Genomic DNA, 19,922 nt, shown 5'->3' on the forward strand with positions numbered 1-19,922 from the left:
AATTTACTGAGATTGTGGATTGTGGATTTGTGGTTTTCATGAGCTGTAAGCCATAATCATTGCACTTATGACAAATCACGGCTTGAACTATCTTGCTTTGCATGTAATGCGTCTATCTCATATATTAGTTTCCCCTTTTATGTTGCATTACTGAAATAAATGAACTTTTGCACGATATTCACATTTTTCGAGTATCACCTGTATGTAATAGTCTATTTCTGAAACACATATATTATTACTCAGCATAGTAAGTGATTATGCAGGCTCTATCTAATACACAAATTTACATTGTGAGGCACGTCACACTCAGCATGATATCTCAGCTGTTCTTAAATTAATATTTCACATGTAAAACCTTTTCCTGCACCTCTGTGTGCTTCCCGTCATGATAGACTCAACACACAATTATTTAGTCTCTGCTTGGTTGGTAAGGAAGTGTCAGATTTTGGGTTGTTCATGTTTCTTGTATTTACAGGGGTGATTGGTCATATCCTTGTCACTCCTAGTCCACATCATTCAAATTCCTTGTGAATGACTGCTTTTCATCATTTATATACTTTGTGTTAATCACGAAATGTTTACACTGCCTGATTTTTTACATATTGTAAGTTACGTACAACTATTTACAAACGGATACACTAGGTATAAAAATAAATTACTACTCCATCTTATTTTAAGTTTAAATTCCTATTTTCACTTGAAATGTGATCTTCTGAGGATCACTCTAATCGATCGATCTGTCTATCTATCTTCCATATTCATTAATGTTAGAGAGCCATGCAATACTCCACCATTTATCGAGCCTGCCAGCATAATCAGGGACGTTCTACTAGACAATGCTGTGACTGAAGTCACAGGCACAGCTACATCCATCTCCACTTCTGTTGTGGGGGTGAATAAGACTGTCCAGAGAGAAGAGATATACAGTGGGAGAGATAGAAACTAGACTTGTACAGGGCAGAAAAATGTGGTTCTTCAGAACAACTTCCACAAGGGAAAAAAAATATTTTGTGATGGCAGAATTTAGTTTGAGCTACTTTTTTGCTAGGCTGAATTTCAGTATTGAAAATGAATTGGGAAGGCAATTCCAGCAGACAAAACAACAGAAAAAATGCTGCCTCAGACTGTGCTGACATGCAAAAATGGCTACAATATTGCCTGGCCTAATGACTATGCAATATGAGATGCTTCGCAATGCCAATTTTGAGTTGCCAAAATAAGATTTTAAAAAGGAAGTTAGATAAATTTTTCCTTTTGCTATCTTGTGTTAATGATAAATTGGGAGCAGTCATTTCAATCTATCATTTAATAATAATCATCACATTAGCAATATCGACACAATCCCAATCTCACCAATACTTTTTGACAACACACTTGACCACAAAAAAAGTTCTACTCCTGTACCTTATGTTAAAAATTCAAGCTAAAGAGATTAATTTAAAGATGTATCACCACATTGACAGAACAATGTTATCATATCTATTTCAAAAGTTCTTTATAAGTCACAGAGAACACTTCAACCAAGTCATATAAAGAAATGCAATGGAAAATTAACATAAGCATGTGCTCATAAGCGGAACAAATACCACAAATACCTAACCTGAGCTGATACGTGTATTCTTACTCTAATATAATATAGAATATTGATAAAACAACACATACACATGTATACTATACCCAGAATGTCTGATTTGAAGATGCTTATATATAAATAAATACATCGATATTAGACTTGGAGATTCATACATATTAGACTGCAGTTTGTTTGAATTTGGGCAGATAAGGTGATTCCAGATTTTTTCCGATTAATCGTGAAACAAATGACTTGAACAGTGGACGAGCATCTTCGTTTGAGTTATGATTCGAAGTTCCTCCGATGACGAAAAAAAAAAAGAGAGAGATTGATGGGAAAAAAGATGACTGATGAAGTAACCACTGAATGTTGATTTTATTCACAGATCAAGTGAGAAGTGACAAAGGGAAAAAGCAATAGCAGAAAATAAAAAAAAAATCAGCATTTCTATATTTAATATATATCTATCAAATAGCTTATATTTTTTTTTATTGCTCCTCTTCTTTTTCCTCCATTAGTTACTTTTACTCACTTGATCTCTGAACAAAATGGTGGGAAAACGTTTGTATCGGTGTACTGCAAAATATATACGTTTCACATGCATGAAATTCTGCCATCCCAAAAAGCTTTTGGATTTGTGAATGAAGTGTTTCAGGTGTAATACATTTTCCACCATATGCAAGTCTAATACATATCATATGTCAGTCTGTACCATAAAAGGTTAATGCCATCACTAATTCACTAAATAAGGGGTGAAAACCGCAGATCAGAAAACTTCTTGATTTTTTTTCTTAGCCTTCTTTTGGTTAAACAGCACATAAATATATGTGTTAAAGGTTGAACTCACAGTTTTTTCAGCTTGGATTAATATGTATTAATATGTATCTATCATTTTTGTTAATAAAAGGTAATTTTGTGTGATTAACAATGGTGACAGAAGTAAAGCTTGATTAACATTAATAATGATTTAACTTCCACAATGTTAAAGGCAAACAAATGTACCAACTATTTTGGATTGTGATCATGTTGAAAATATACATTCAATAATGAACAAAGTTTAGAAAATATTATTGATCAAATAACGCTGCTGGATTGTGACCAAAAAATATCAGTAGACAAGCTGCCGCCTGATAGTGGCACCTTAAAAGAGACCGGAATCTTATTTTTTATTCTTCTTAATTGTTTTTTTTATATCTCCTCCTTAATTTCAACACCTCCCTCACACAGACAGTGCATCTTTTCTTCACCTTGAGAATAGGAACAGAACAGACTATAGTTAATTTCTATCTATGTATAATCCTTTTCATACTGAGGTAGATATTTGAGCTATAGACATATTAGTAAAGACAACTAACAAATCAGGGCCTACAGGCATCCAAGATGTAAATTGGGCCCTGCTACAAGATGTGTAAAAATGTAAAAAGAATACAAAAAATAGTTCAATATATATATATATATATATATATATATATATATATATATATATATATATATATATGTATAAAAATAGATAGCTTTATGGCAAAGCTCACATGGTACATGTCCTAAAGACTACTTAAGAACATACAACCATATAAGATGGTGATGTTTAATTAATTTACATTGTATCTGTTCCTCCTACTGCTCCTAAATGTGAGTAATTCAGTACAGACAGAATAATATAGAGTGTTTTTTTTTGTTTTTGTTTTTACAAGAACCAAAATATTGTAAAGTCTGTTCAACAAATGCCGAATGGTATTTGATTGCCAATCTGTAACAATCAAAAATGGGCTTTGTGAAACCTATCTAGTTAAAAATCAAAAGTAAAATATGGATATTTCGAGGGGCGGGGCCGGGCCGCCGAGCCAAGCGGTCGCAGGCAAGCACAGCTCCCGCACAAGATGCTCAATTTCGCCTGAAAATCGATACCTAACTTGAATCAACTACCACCAACCTCGACCCGCAATGCACACGGGCTACCGGAGCCGGGGAGAGGCTTGCTCGCGGAGTTCTAGTCCCCCGGAGGAGGGGTGCCCTGCAGCAACCAGCGGGTACCTGCCTGGCGGTGAGTGGAGTGGACGGCCGCCGCTCCACTATCCTGCCCAACGGAGCCCGGAGCACACAAAGCGCATCGGCGGACCCGGTCCTGTTTCCCCCCCCCACTGGACCGGGGGGGAGATCCCGGTCCATGCTTTAAGCTTTGAGCTACTTGCGGAGGAGCTAGCAGACCATCATACAGGCCTCAGACGCGTGGCCAAGATGGCGGAGGTCACGAGAGCGGTGATCACATATAGCCGACCACAGAAAAGACCTGGCGTGGTATACAGGGTCGCCTGAACTCCACGACCCACACTCTAACACAGCATTAAAGCCCAGAGAATTGCAGATACAGAGCTCACGCTTACCAGCCCCCACACGTGCACCAACATGCAGCCTGGACCCGTGCACAAGATGGCGGAGACCCGTAGGACGACCTGCAGTCACCATCCGTTCCGGCACCCGAGGCGGTCTCAGGTACGGACACAGACACCCGGAGATACCCCTGACACAGAGAGCCTAACAGATACCGCTCACGGATACTACGTTGCTGAGAGGTCCGCACACGTTTCATCTGGGCTGGGTGCTCACCGGGAGGAACCCCCCCCACAGCCTGCCATACACCCAGGGAGAAGCTAGGGGCCCGGCGGAACCCTGGGCCCACGGTCCTGAAGATGGGTCCAATGGCACACAGGCGCGAGTGCCCATCAAGGCCTCAGGCAGAGGACGAGCGGCCCTCAAAAGCAACATAGCCAACACTGAGACTCTGGTCAGCGGCTTAACGGCAGCGTAGCAAGCGGGACTCTGGGTCCAGATCTGGCCCCCTGTTGCTGGACATGATGAGGACTTGCCCGAGTGGCAGACCACTGGTGGTATTTGCCCCTTCTCATGCTATCAACGGACCCCCTTGTGCCTGGTTTAGCATTTTACATATTGTGTCCCTCCAGCTCTTTATTTTTCTTTTATTCATTTGCTGGTAGCCAATTCTCATGTTTGTGCCTGTATTTGCGTGTAGTTATAGTTTACGCATAGTTACACTGCATAACTGTGATATACTTACTTTAGTACTGACTAAACAACATGTTCTATCTCACAGTCACTTAGTTAGCAGACTACTGTACCTACAGCCTAAAATTTTTATTCTGTAACCCAAGCCTTAGTACACAACCTGGGTGTAAAGCTTGTCACCCCTACGCATTGCTATTAAGTTTACCACAAGCTCAGCGAATCACATTATAAGCATTAATGTACCCTTTTTTTTTTTTGAGTAGTGATGTGTTAGGCATGATAGGCTCTCTACTTTTCTGCCTATTCTGATTTAAATTGTGAGCCTCCTGCCTCCTCATGTGAAACCAACTGTATGACCCCTAATATTTTAGCATGTTCCCAACCGGATCTTCTGATCCATAGCCTGCATTGTAATTCACTGATCGATACTTATAACGTTTATCCTAATGCTCCACCGCTGTTGCTTTAAACTGTGAGCTTCTCGTCTACGCATGTAAAACCAACTGTAGGACCTCTAATATGTTAGCATGTTACCTACCGGATCTTATGATCCTTAGCCTGTATTTTCTAACTACGGTTTTAACGACAAAAAATATTTTAAAAAATTGAGGCACCGCAATTCAGGAAATGTCATTTAATCTTGCTGTACTGACCCTATACTGTAACTCATTTGACCGTTTTCCCCAATTTCTCTTATGTATCCCATCTTATTTGCCTCTAATAAAAGAAAGATTGACAAAAAAAAAAAAAAAATATGGATATTTCCTCAGTGTTTGCACTTCAATTTGGCTACTGTTTGGTTAGTTAAAATCAGTCAAGTCTACTCACATTTGCTAATTCAACAACTTCAAAACCTTCAGAACCTTGAATTGCTATTGAATTCTCATACTTTATCTATCATACTTATTTGTATTGAGGGATGTCTGTGCCTTAAACATCCTAACCCCAAATCATCCTAATGCTGCCTCCCATCTCACTTTTTTATTAATGACATTTCAAAAGTAGATCTCCCCAAAACCTTACTTTTAACAAGGTGGAGTTTTTTTTACTTTTCCTTTTACTAAGAAAAGTTGGTTGCTGTTTGATTACTATTCATTGTGATTTCGTTGCCAATGGGCAGGAGCCATTTCCAGATTAATCTCGCTGACCCATTTAAAAAAGTTCTGGTACCAATTCTGCTCAATAAGAATTTACTGAACCACATAGACTAGATCTGAATTGACATGAATGACATTGAATGAAACAAATTCAGAACTTGGTAAATAGAACTCTGCATGACTATCAAACCTGCATAGTACAACAGGGTAGAAGAGCAACAATTCTGCAGTTCTGCAATGATGTCAAATTAGTGTTACCATGCTCACCTTGTGAGTTAGCAACTCAAGTATAAATGTGTAACAAAACCAGTAGCAATGAAAAATGTAGCTATTTGTTTTTTCATGGTTAAACCAACATATTACTTCTATTTTTGACAGTATTTTTGTATTCTATACGCTGATTAACATATATAAGACAGTAGTAGCAGATTTCTATCTTATGGGGTTTAAATTTGAATCTGCATCAATTTCCATTACACGTCCTGGCCTGGTGGTGTCGCTGTTGCCTATTACTAACAGAAATGAAGAATTTCAGTGACTGACAGCATGCATTTTGGGTTGATTAATGTACGGTCTAGAATTTCTTATATTTTTCTTATGTAGCAAAGACTTGTTTAATTTAGTTTCAAAATAAACTAAATATATGCAATTATTTCCTAAGCCAGTGCTGGAAGAGTATACTGTGTATCAACTGCAGATTGCATTTAAACAAATAAATTACTAATTAAAATAAGAATTGCAGATAATTTAGGCCAAATTATAGACGAGCATAGCCAAATAGTAAAAAAATTCTGTTATTTCCTAGATTGGTTATTTTGTCCTTCTTTTATCAATTGTCCCTTATTTGGTGAATACACCCATGTTGTGAGTATATAGCCAAGATCACCTTTTAAAGAGGCACTTCACTGCTCAATTAAAAGAAAAATCCCCATTTAGTAGATACCCCCAATGAAAACATGCATGCATTTAATTATGCATTTATTTCTTTGTGATTATATATAAAAACAGCAATCTGCATTTTTTGTAAAATAAAAAAGGGAACACACTTCACAAATTATTATTATTTTATTATTATTTTATTATTTATATGGCGCCAACAAATCTGTAGCGCTGTACAATGGGTGGACTAAAAGACACATAATTGTGATCAGACCACTGGACGTACAGGAACAGAGGGGGTTGAGGGCCCTGCTCGATGAGCTTACATGCTAGAGGGAGTGGGGTATAGTGACACAAAGGGTTAAAGTAGGGGAATTAAATAGTTTGTTAGAGAAGGGTTTATTGAGTGCTTGGTAGGTCATTTTTGACAGTTGCAGGAAAGGAGTCATGGGGTGGGGGATGAGAAACCTGCTGACAGTTTAATTGATACGCTTTAATGAAAAAGTGAGTTTTCAAAGATTTTTTAAAGGAGTGGAGGCTGGATGAAAGTCTGATTGAGGAGGGAAGGGAGTTCCACAGAATAGGTGCAGCCCTGGAGAACTCTTGAAGGCGAGCATCAGAGGTGGGGATCCGGGCACAGGATAGGCGTAGGTCTTGGGCTGAGCACAGGGGTCTCGACGGGACATACTTGTGTATGAGGGAGGATAGGTATGTTGGAGCAGCATTATGTAGGGATTTGTAAGCAAGCGCCAGAATTTTGAATTGGGCCCTATATCTAACTGGAAGCCAATGCGGGGACTGACAGAGCGTGGAGGCGTGGGAGGTGCGACTGGACAGGAAAATAAGCCTCGCAGCCGCATTCATTATAGATTGCAGCGGTGCAAGCTGGAAACATGTAAGACCGGTGAGAAGGGGATTGCAGTAGTCGAGGCGAGAGAGAACAGCAGCATGAACCAGTACCTTAGCCGCATCCGGCGTTAGATATGGGCGGATGCGCGCTATGTTCTTGAGTTGGAAGCGACAGGATTTGACTATCGATTGGACATGGGGAGTAAAAGAGCGGTCAGAATCAAAAAGAACCGTGAGGTAGAGGTGATAGTAGCGCCGTTGACTTGGATGGAGACAGACACAGGAGTAGCAGCACTTGAGGGAGGAAAAACTAGAAGTTCTGTTTTGGACAGGTTGAGTTTAAGGAAGCCATCCAGGCAGCCATCCAGGCAGCCATCCAGTTGGAAATAGCAGAGAGGCAGTCAGAAACACGAGTCAAGGTGGGCGGAGAGAGATCAGGGGAGGACAGGTAGATTTGCATGTCATCTGCATATAAATGATATTGGAAGCCAAAGGAGCTGATGAGTTTACCAAGGGAGGCAGTATAAATAGAGAACAGTAGGGGCCGAGGACAGAACCTTGGGGGACACCGACAGAGAGGGGTTTGGGAGAAGAGGCAGAACCAGAGATAGAAACACTGAAAGAGCGCTGGGAGAGGTAGGAGGAGCACCAGGAGAGAGCAGTATCCCGTAGACCAAAGTTACGAAGAATGTGAAGAAGCTGTTGATGATCAACAGTGTCAAAGGCGGCAGAAAGATCAAGGAGGATTAGGATAGAGTATTGGCCGTGAGATTTAGCAGCAATTAAATTGTTGGATAATTTGGTCACAGCAGTTTCGACAGAGTGACCAACGCGGAATCCAGACTGAAGGGGGTCAAGCAGAGAGTTGGATTCGAGAAAGTCTGTCAATCTAGCGTACACAACTCTCTCGAGGATCTTGGAGGCAAATGGCAGTAGCGAGATAGGGCGGTATTTGGATGGGGAGTTGGGATCAAGGTTGGGCTTTTTCAGAATCGGGGTTACGGTTGCATGTTTGAAGGGTGAGGGAAATGTGCCAGAGGAAAGGGAGATATTGAAAATGTTAGCGAGAGGAAGAGCAAGAGAGGGAGACAAAGTGCGCATGAGATGCGAGGGAATAGGATCGAGGGAGCAGGTGGTGGGGCGGGAGGACAGGAGCAGAGCAGAAACCTCTTGTGCTGTAGCAGGTGAAAATGAGCATAGGATGGCAGGGGGAGTGGGGTTGGGTGATGTGTTGATAAGGGTAGCAGAGAGATTAGAGATCTCTTTCCTGATTGTAGAGATCTTCTCAGTGAAATGAGATGCAAAGTTTGTGGCGGACAAGGTGGTGGAAGGAGGGGGAGTCACAGGGCAAAGAAGAGCATCAAAAGTGTGAAACAGGTGTTTGGGTTGATGGGACAGTGTGCTTATGAGGGTGTTGAAGTAGTTTACTTTTGCAGAGGAAAAAGCCATGCTGTAGCAGCGCAGAATAAATTTATAGTGGACACAGTCAGATGCAAAGTGAGACTTTCTCCAGCAGCGTTCAGCAGTTCTGGAACATTTTTGGAGGTAACGGGTCAGCTTGGTGTGCCAGGGTTGTAGTTGGGGGCGCTTGCGGCTTTTAACTGTAGGAGGTGCCATGATGTCAAGTTGAGAGGAGAGAGTGGAGTTGTAGAGTGAGGTTGCAGAGTTAGGGCAGTTGAGATTTGAGATGGGTAAAAAGAGTGTTTGGAGTTTGGTGGAGAAGTGCTGGAGATCGAGGGAGTTGAGGTTACTGCGAGGTTGGAGAGTTGATGGTGGTGAAATTTTGGTATGGGGTATGCAGATGTTAAATGTTAGCAGATGGTGGTCAAAGGAAATGGAACAGTGGAGAGATCAGAGGTGGTTCAGAGATTGGTGAAGATGAGGTCACAAGAGTGTTTCCTGCAGTGTGAGTTGCTGAGGAAGAAATCTGTGTGAGTCCAAAGGAGGAGGTTACAGAGAGCAGACGAGAGGCATCAGGGCAGTTGAGCTTGTTGATAGGGATATTGAAGTCCCCAAGTATGAGAGAGGGAGTGCTAGAGGAAAGAAAGTGGGGTAACCAGGAGGAAAAGTGTTCAATAAATAGTTTAGTGTGACCGGGGGGGCGATAGATGATTCTTAAAGGAGTGGGCTTAAAAAGGCGTACAGTGTGAACTTCAAAGGAAGTAAAGGATAGGGCAGGGGCAGGGAGGATAGGTTGAAAGGTACATTGAGGGGAGAGAAGGATGCCTACACCACCTCCTTTACAGTCTAGTCTAGGAGTATGGGAGAACTGTAGACCACCGAAACATAAAGAAGCAGGAGTAGCGGTATCGGATGGGGACAGCCAGGTCTCCATGAGTGCCAGTATTGTGAGTGAGTTAGAGATGATGAGGTCATGTATAGCTGTAGATTTGATATTACTACAAATGGAGCGAGCGTTCCAGAGTGCACACTGAATTTTGGTAGAGGAGGATAAACTGCAGGGCATTTGGAGGAGGTGTGCATGGTTTCTGGTTATTTTAGTGTGAGCAGATGAGGTGAGGGGCTCTGGGTTGGGAGAGATGACACCAGCTGCCAGAAGTAGGAGGAGAGATAGTGATAGGAGGTGTGAATGGGTTTTATATGGGCGGCGACTAGGGTGAGATTGGGTTAGAGCAGGAGAGAGAGAATAGATAAATGAGTGCAGGGCTTGAGATGAGAGAAGGGGGGAGTGTAGCAAAGAGGGATTAATGTAAATGTGAGTGTGTTGTTGAGGGAAGTGGGTGGAAGGGGATATTTTGATCTTGAGGGAGATGAGAGAGAAGGAGAGGAGGAGAATACAGAGCATTGCTCTGATGGGTAGGTAATTAGAGGAAAGGAGAATGAGCAGAAGTAAGGAGAAGGACTGAGTGTTAGGGGTTAAGAAGGTGGATTGTGCTCATTACTGGTAGTGTTTGCAGCTGCTATTTGGAATTATCTAAAATTGTGTGTGGTATTCTATCTATAAATGTAGTAAGGAACTTGGGGTGGGGGGGAATCTGAGCACTTTTTAGGTTTGCTAGAAGTGGTCTTTTAAAACTCTGACTGTGGAAGACAGAGATGATAGGATCAAAACAGGACTGCAGGAGGTGAGGATTGGTCAAGCAAGACATTCGGGTGGGTATCAATAAAATAAGGGGGGGGAGCAGAAATAAAAGAGAAAGTCTTTAGAGGTAAGCAGAATGTTGAATAACATTTAAGTTAACAAACCAGTGATGAGCAGGGCAGGGAGCAACTAGCTTTAGCATGCAGGACAAGACAAACTGCAGAATATATGTATGTATGAGCAAACATGCATACACACACACACACACACACACACACACATATATATATATATATATGTATCTTAAAGAACAAGCACACCCAGTTAAGATACAATGACAAAGAAATGGTGATTAGAGATACATAGTTTAAAAATATGCAAGTGGTTAAAATTCAATACAATTATAGTGTCCAGTATTAAGAGTAGATAGTTTCCTCCATAGTCCACCTTGCAGAAACTCAGACATGCATAAGGCCTTTTCCTTCCAGCTTTAGGTGATCTGAGCACTGTTCAGGTTTGCTAGAAGTGATCTTTTAATAAAGCTACAACCCTGAACAACCCTATGCAGAAGATAAGAATAAAAAAATAGAATTAAACAAATAAATACAATTAAAAAATTGGAAGGAGAACAGAAAAGTGTGAAGAATTATAATTAATATAACCATGCATCTGTCATGAAATATGAGATTACTGAATGATTAATTGGATAAAACATGGGGACACCTCTAATTAAGAATATACTGGAAAGGCGGTGAAATTTGAATTTAATTTATTTATTTATTGATATATATATGTTTTTTGTGGGGTTTTTTTTTAACCAAGAAAAAGCGAGAATAAAAAAATTTATTTTTGTGTGCTTTGTTAAGCTGTTCATGAAATATCAGTGTACATGTTCTGTTGGTGACGTTTAACCAAAACTTCTGTACAATAAATATCTGTAAAAAAAAATAAAAAAAATCTTACATGGAATGTGGGGAAATAAACAGAAAAATAAAAAAAAGAATAGAATAGTTTTTTTGTAAAATCACAGATAACTCACACATTAACAAAGACATTGATGAACAGAATGAATGTTCTAAAAATGTATAGAGATATAGGCATGTTCACAATAACTGTAGTTGTACACAGCAAGACATCCGAAATATAATATAGACAGAATAAACAATCTGACAAATTGCTACTAAACAAATGGCTTTCTGAATAAAATATGAGACGCTCAAGGTAAATGTAGCATTAAAAAAATAGAAGTCAAAAGTTTAGTTTATATAACATTGCATATAATAGTCATATAAAGAGAGCAAGCTATGACTCACCAACTGTCTGTATTACCTTTAAACCTTTAACCTTCTATGTTGGTTTAAATCTGTCTGTTAGTTTATATTAAGGAGAAAAAGTGATAACTCTATTACTTTTTACACATGCTCTTTGTATACTTGCTAAATTATTTTATGTCATTCCATCACATGTGTATTTATTGAGCGGTTAGGCCTTTTTTGGTCTTTTTTTAAACCTGTCTATTTCAATTTTTAGAGAATATTCAGCAATACTCTACGTTGGATTAATGGCAAAACATTTTAGCATCATACTTCTAGTAGCTAGAGGAGATATATAATAATCCTGTGGGGGGATAGACCATTGTAAGTTACCACAAAAATCTGTAACACTGTGATTAAATTATTTTTTTTACACTTTCTAAAACAATTCATTTTTTTGTCTCTTTACCTACATATATAACATTGCCTACTTTATATTGTCCACAACCTAAGGTGGCTCAGACGATGGCCTTGATTCCATTCTATTGGCAAAACCCAGTTGAAAATGATTGACTACCAATTTTTTTTTAATTTTTTTAATAAAGGCTTGTGATTAGATTTAATGCAAGATAAAATTCTAGCAGTTGAACCCAATAAGCAGGTGGGAAATATCTCCAATAAATGTGAAAACAAAAATATAATCTCCATCCACCTCCCATGGAAGACATTAGAGGGTAATATTATAATTGTAGTATTATTAATAGTTCCCACTCATTACCTATGGGTGGGTGGCTGGGGAGAACATTTGTTTCCCTCCCAAGTTTATTAATTATAGTCCCAACTCACTGCTCATGGATGGGGGGGCTAGAGGGTAGCAATACATCCCCCTGAGTTTATTAATTATAGCCCTCTCCCCACAGAGCAATAAGAAAAACAACAAATAATAATAAAGTAAAGAAACAAAAATAAATAAATGAAAAAAAAAACCTCAGTGTGATCAAAAATGTATATAGTGTTATTCACCATCATCTAACTGAATGTATAAAGATAAAACTGGAGATTTATCCTTCCAGTTAGATGTTTGTGAAAGACACTATATAGATTTTTGATCACACCGAGAGTTTTTATTCATTTATTTATTTTTGTTTCTTTACTTTCTTTATTATTTGTTTATTGTTGCTTTTCTTATTGCTCTTTTGAGCAATTTCTGTAGTGTCAGGATAGAACCAGATACTACGGGGTGGGGGGATCTTAGATTAGGTGTCCATGAAGGCACAAGATGAGTCAATAGATGAGCTCCCTCTCCCTCCGTTTATTTTCTTGTATGCCTAAGACTATCGCAGTTTATGATCCCATACCTCTTTTTCATAAGTTACTAAGTGTGTTTTTTTTTTCAATTATTGTAGCAACACAGAAAACAGAGATTATATGCATACCCTGCATTCTTATTGTAAACAGGTATGGAAATCATTGAGCGACTTAAGTTTTGTATCTGACACAAATGCTCATCCTGGAGCTAGATAATATTTAACGCTAGACCATAGGATTCATATTTCCTTTTCTATACATAATAAAAGTTATATTTTAACAATTGAATAATTCTATTTATAACAAGACTAGGCTTCTCAAGCTCTTATAAGCCAAATCTTAAATGTTCCACGTTATGTACAATATTGATTCTCAATGTTTTTTAAAAAATTGATATTATTTAAACTGATATTTATTGGCTTCTGAAAAGCCTTTAATGGCAGTAATGTAATCAATGTGAACTGATAAAAGGCTTTATGAGAAATAGAATTTTTGTAATTGAGGCCCATGACAGCTGCACAGTGTGATGAACTGAACCTCGTCACGTGTTCTTGGAGGGGCACTTGGAAAGGCTCTGTTCATGTGAGTTATGTACTTTTGTACTCCAGACAGAGAGACCGGTCAAAAATAAGACTTCCAGGAAATTCCTGAACCCCTGAACAGGTCTAGGTGATTTTCGGATATGTTGGTCACCCAGATCAAGGTTATCAGGGGATGTTACTTTTGTGGGGGGTTTGTGTGTTTTAAGGTATTTTGGGGGGTTTGTAAAAATGTATGTTTTTTCTGTGCTTGGAGATAATCAGATTAGATTAGTACAGTTCCTGATCCACTTATCTGCCAGGCACAGAGGAGGGATTATCTGATTTTGTATGGGAGTGTCCTGGACCTGAGAGCCAATGTGATTGTGTATTTATTTCTACTGTGGTTTACTCTTAGATTCAGGGGGGAGTGCCCCTTGCATGGGGACTGTCATAAAAGGCCAGTTGTGGCTACCACTAAACTGAGATTCGTTTTACCCTTCATGAAGTCTAGACTAATTTTTGGGGGATTGGAGAGCTATATTAACACTCTGGGGATTGCTATAATCACTATACTCCCTTGGATCACAACACTTGTTCTTATAAGAGCAGCCTGCTTTGCTCTCTGAACTAGGAGAGGTCTACCCACTGGAAGCTGGATCCTGGTCTTGGGTCCAGGGTGGGTGGAGGACAGCGAGACCCCAACCAAGCTGCGGCGGTTTGGGGGTTTACGGGGTAATGGTGTTCCAGTGCAGTGCTTATGGTGCTCACAAGTACTAGGAAGCAACGATTGACTGAGGTAGCCGGTCGGGGGGGGCCAGGTGGTCCGTTACACACAGTATGTCTGAAAAATAAATCTCTGCCTTTATTTTAGAATTTAATTATACATTTGGAATAGTCTTTCCCAATACTAGTTTGGTGACTTTTCTGTAATTTTTGTTTAGACTTACCTTTTGTGTAGCACATTTCCTTTAATAAAATGTACATAATTTTTGCATTAAAAAAATATTTTCCAGCACTTTATTGTATTTTTTGTGTAGTAAGAGAGGCAAAATATGCTTAAAGTATTTGTAAAGTATTCTTTAGGGAACGGTACATGATCACAGAGATGAAAAATCTATTGAACCATGCAAAGAAAAAAGGAACTTTAATATACCTGGAAGAAGATTTAAAACCCTGCAAAGAAACTCCTAGAAGCTTTTCAGCACAACTTGATTACCCCCCTCCCCTCCATTTTATTAATGAGGCTCAATAACAAAATGGTGTCCGTGCCTTTCCGTTAAAGCCCCTCACCCTACGGCCATGCCCACACCAATACACTCCTTACATCCAACAGAAAGGTAAAGTACTCTGTGTCCACAATTAATAATTTCCTCTGCTGCTCTCCTATGCATTTTATAACCATTTAGCCCTTCTACCACTTTATCCCTCACTCCCCTAGAATTGATATCCCCTGCTTCTGCATATTACTCATTCTTCTGCACCCAATTAATTATTCTCATGTCGCGAGAAGGAGCATGTCGCCTAAACAGCGAGCAGCCAGTGGAGCGAGCAGCTCACTGTCTTTTAAAACTACTAGTGACTCGGCAGCTACCTGATCCAGGTCCCCCCGTTCCCCTATGGTGGGGAACACAAACAACTAAAATAGGGGGGACATAGTGCCCCTCCTCACCCCCACCCGGGGGCTATAAATATAAACGGTGGACCTAATGTCCCCCCTGGTCCCCACCCATGAATGGCGGATGGGGACCCTAATAAATTAAAGGGGGGACCTAATGTCCCCTTTGGTCTCCACCCATGAGCGGTAGGTGGGGTCCCTAATAAATTAAAGGTGGGACCTAATCCCCCTGGTCCCCACCCATGAACGACGGGTGGGGACCCTAATGAAATAAATAACGGAGGGAACTTATGTCCCTCAACCTAATAATAGTAAAGGGGGGGCAATAAACTAGTAAAACCAGTAAAATAAAATGTCATACTTACCATTTGATGTTTTCTTTCTTCTTTTCTTTCTTCAGCCCCCAAAAAGACCAAATAAAAGTCCATAATACGTGTCGCAACTGTTAAAAAAAAAAAAAAAATCAGGTAAAAAAAAAACTATAACATTTACCATTTTTGGGGCTGAAGAAAGCAAATAAGAAAGAAAACATCAAATGGTAAGTATGAAATTTTATTTTACAGGTTTAGTTTATTGCCCCCCCCCTCACTAATATTAGAGTGAGGGGGGTAGGTAGAGTATTTTTATTGGGGGAGGGAGTGACTAGGGGTTTGGGGACCCCTAGACACTTTATTTGTGGTCCTCACCTGCTGGTCATGTGTGGGGACCTGGGGAAGACATTAGGTCCCCCCTTTATTTTATTAGGGTCCCCACACGCCGCTCATAGGTGGGGACCTGGGGAGACAGTAGGTCCCCCCCATTATTTATTTTAGAGTCCCCACCTTCCGCTCATAGGTGGGGACCTGGGGAGACATTAGGTTCCCCCATTATTTAATTAGGGTCCCCACCCACTGCTCATGGGTGGGGACATTAGGTCCCCCCATTATTTATTTAATTAGGGTGCCCACCTGCCGCTCATGGGTGGGGACCTGGATGGGTCATTAGGTCTCCCCCATTATTTATTTCATTAGGGTCCCCACCCGCCGCTCATGGGTAAGGACCAGGGGGGATATTAGGTCCCCCTTTTAATTTATTAGGGTCCCCACCCACCGCTCATGGGTGGGGACCAGGGGGGACATTAGTTCCCCCGTTTATATTGATAGCCAAAGAACCTTCCCACACTGTGTAAAATGACACAGAACACTCTGATTGGTTGGATTTCAAGGTAGGAATGGTTAATATTATTACATGGAGAGAGTTGGTACCGCTGCCGTCTCCTTCTTTGTTTTTTTCCGCGTATGCGCAGTGTCTTCTCCGTGCTGTGGGGGTTAATTCCCCTGCAGCACAGAACAAGCAAAACAAAACAAAAAAGGTAATGCATTTGGCATTTTCCCTTTCGTTTTCTTTATATTTCATTTGTAGGGCTTTCGTTTACGTTTTATTAAACGAATACGAAAAAAAACAAATTTTCCAAAAAAAATCGTATTCGTACGAAAACAAATGCACGTCTACTCATAGTAAGTCTCTCTTGTTATATCCTGATATTAACCTCAGCTTGTATTTGACTTTGTGTATTTCTGGTATCCTGACCAGGCTTGTTTCTGACCTTGTGTATTTCTGGTATCCAGAACTGGCTTGTTATTCCATTTATCTGTACGTCTATATCCCTGACATTGACTTTTCCTGACTCTGTGTTTATCTGTATTATTGCTAAGTCTGGCCACTCTAAGGCCCGGTTATATGTCGATTTGCCATTCCTGTAAGTTAGGGCAAGACCTCAGTGACAGTTCCTTTGCTAAGAGTGTTTGTTGAAATGTGGGTGAAGTCTGAAATATAATGTCTATGCTCATCTGAATATTTGTCAATGCATGCTGGGAGACTTCTTTTCAAAGACTTTTCCAAAAAGAACATTCCTTGCAAAGAAGACTATCATCCCCACACTCCAATCTCAGAAACCTAGATTTGTGCTGTTGAAGGCCACATTTTCAATAATTAGTTCTAGGACATGTATAAGGAAGTGTTAGGATTGGTTATATCTTGCAAGTGGTTTAATGATGTCATCTGCGGAATGTTTCCCAGACATCTTGATTGGATGGACTAAACAGGCTTTATAACATATGCTATGTATTAAAGTGTGGTTTTTCCTTTGAAAGGAAAAGGCCCATTTAAGCTAATTACATTGATAATTTTTCCCCACCATGTGTAGTTAGATTAAAGCATACTAGATTCCACTCATTTTTTTCTATAATTTTCTTTCTTTAAATGCACCATCTAAACAATCAGAACTAACAAGCCGTACAGTAGTAAATCCCAAATCTATCAATTTGAAAGACACAGCTTTGTAACATGACAAAAATATATCTAAATTAGACTTTAAAACACGGTGCTAATGAGTTCTCATCTGATTTCAACCTTTTGCTGTGTTTTCTGTCAAATTCTTTTGATATGCAATCACTTCTCACATATTTTTTTACTTACAAGTGTTTAAAAAGAATGTTCAGAGTTCAACTAATCATTTCTCTAAAGGAACTAAAGTCTAAAGTTAAAACAATAAATATAGTTTTCTACAGTTGATGCAACTTTCAGTGCATATGTAATTTCCCCTGCTTTGTTTACACACCGACTTCCTTGAGAACAGATGCCGACATCTTGAGAGGAGAAAAAAAGAACATCTAAAATATACATTTGCAGAAAGATGAACAAAAATATACAAACTGAGAAAATTGTGATTTGTTTAGTTACACACTTTATTTTCAAAGCTCATAATGGAGTTTCCTCCTTTAAAAATATAAAATGATGAGTACAATGAGTTACTTCTGCTTACTTTGTTTAGCATTTGCAAGAATATATTTAAGCTAAACTTGTGTGTGCTGGATATTACACAAGTACAATTTTTTTGGCTGCTAGTTAAATAAAATAAAATCAATAAATAACGTTAAACCCAATATGGTCATTTTCAAGAAAATGACCCAATAAGATATCATGTTCATTAACAAATACACAAACGTTTTAAGAAATGTAATTATAACGTAGTCACTGAAAATTGTGGCTACGCAATCAACATTTGGATTTAATAATAGCTATATTTAACATAAAAAGAAAAGAAGGCAACAATATTCCTGCTCAAACTGAAAAAATTGCACACTTACAATAATATAGTGAATGACATTCAGTAGAGAAGATTTTTTTTTTTTATATACAGCTACCGAATTGCAATGACACACAGGGGTTTATTTTTTAAAGGACCACTTCACACCCCAAAAGCACTTCAGCAAGCTGAATGGGTGAGGAGTACCCTCATTTAATCCCAGTTTATAAAAAATGCTCAAACAGCCAGGGAGGATTCCTTCCTACTTCCGTTAGCTCACCTAAGATAACGGAAGTGGCAGGCACGCTCTCCTTGAGCATGCCTGTCTCCCCCTCCCTCCCTAACAGACCTCAGGCCTGCTTCAGCAGTGCACAAGTGCACGAGTTTGCACAAGCTGGTTCGGGCGTGCACGTGTGGACCAATTGGTTATTTCCCTGTGAAGAGACTAAAAGTCTCTTCTGGGGGGAAAAGGGGAGGGGTTACAAGAACTGCAGCTTTTTAAATCTATTTTCGACTCTACTCCCAATCAATATATGTATTCATTGGGGGTATATCTACTAAACTGAGGGGGGGGGAGGGTTGGAAGAGTGGAGTGGTCCTTTAAATACCAAATTGCAGTAAAATGAAATTTGAATTGCAAAATTATGACTATAGCTGAATTTGAAAATTCTCCCAAATCAGAATTTTGTGCCAATATTTTGCAATTCAAATTTGAATTTGTTGCAATTTTGTTGATTTACGAAGAAGCTGAATTATAAAAAAGTGATTAACATAATCTGTAGGGAATTCAGAATGCAAAATCCAGACATTGTTCCCAAGACTTAATAATGTTTATTAATGTAATTTTCCATTACAGCCTCTGAATCAGATTAAATGTAGACTGGATTTCACTCTGTCCAGATGCAATTGAATGGCTGAAATCCAGAACAGAGTGATAGAAATATGCAATTGAATGTTCAAATACAGTGATAAACAGAATAATCAACTGTCTGCCTGCAAATTCCTTTTGTTGGCTTGCAAAGAGGATCACAAGAGATTACAAACATGCCTTAAAACCGGCCTTAAAATGTGTAGCCTTACAAACTATAATTCTCAACAATCAATTGAACTGAAGGTGGTACCACAAACAATGAACATCTATTCACCTATATGCAGATGACATTGACCAGGAATTGGATTCTCATACCATAGTTTTGAGCTTAAACCAACATTCTTGACACTATTGCAACTTTAATGCATTTGCTAGGTTTGGCCTCATTATGATGGATGTGTTAACTTCCGGGTTCTTGCATATTTTGCAAGACCCCCAAAATGGACACAATCGTGGGGTCCCTTATTTGCCACCGCAGATCCTCAAAACAAAATAAAAATCACTTTTTATTATATATACTCCCAGTGAAAATAGACATTTTTCTTTATATAACATAAAGTGAGGGGAAAAAGTATTTGATCCTCTGCTGAGTTTGAACGTTTGTCCACTAACAAAAAACATTATCACTCTATAAATTTAACGGTTGGTGTATTTTAACAGTGAAAGACAGAATAACAAACAAAAAAAATCCTGAAAAACGCATGTCAAAAAAGTTATTAATTGATTTGTATGTCAATGAGTGAAACAAGTATTTGACCCCTTTGACTTAGTACTTGGTGGCAAAACCCTTGTTGGCAATCACAGAGGTCAGACGTTTCTTGT

This window comes from Pelobates fuscus, chromosome 5, assembly GCF_036172605.1.
Source record: "Pelobates fuscus isolate aPelFus1 chromosome 5, aPelFus1.pri, whole genome shotgun sequence".
NCBI classification, from domain to species: domain Eukaryota; kingdom Metazoa; phylum Chordata; class Amphibia; order Anura; family Pelobatidae; genus Pelobates; species Pelobates fuscus.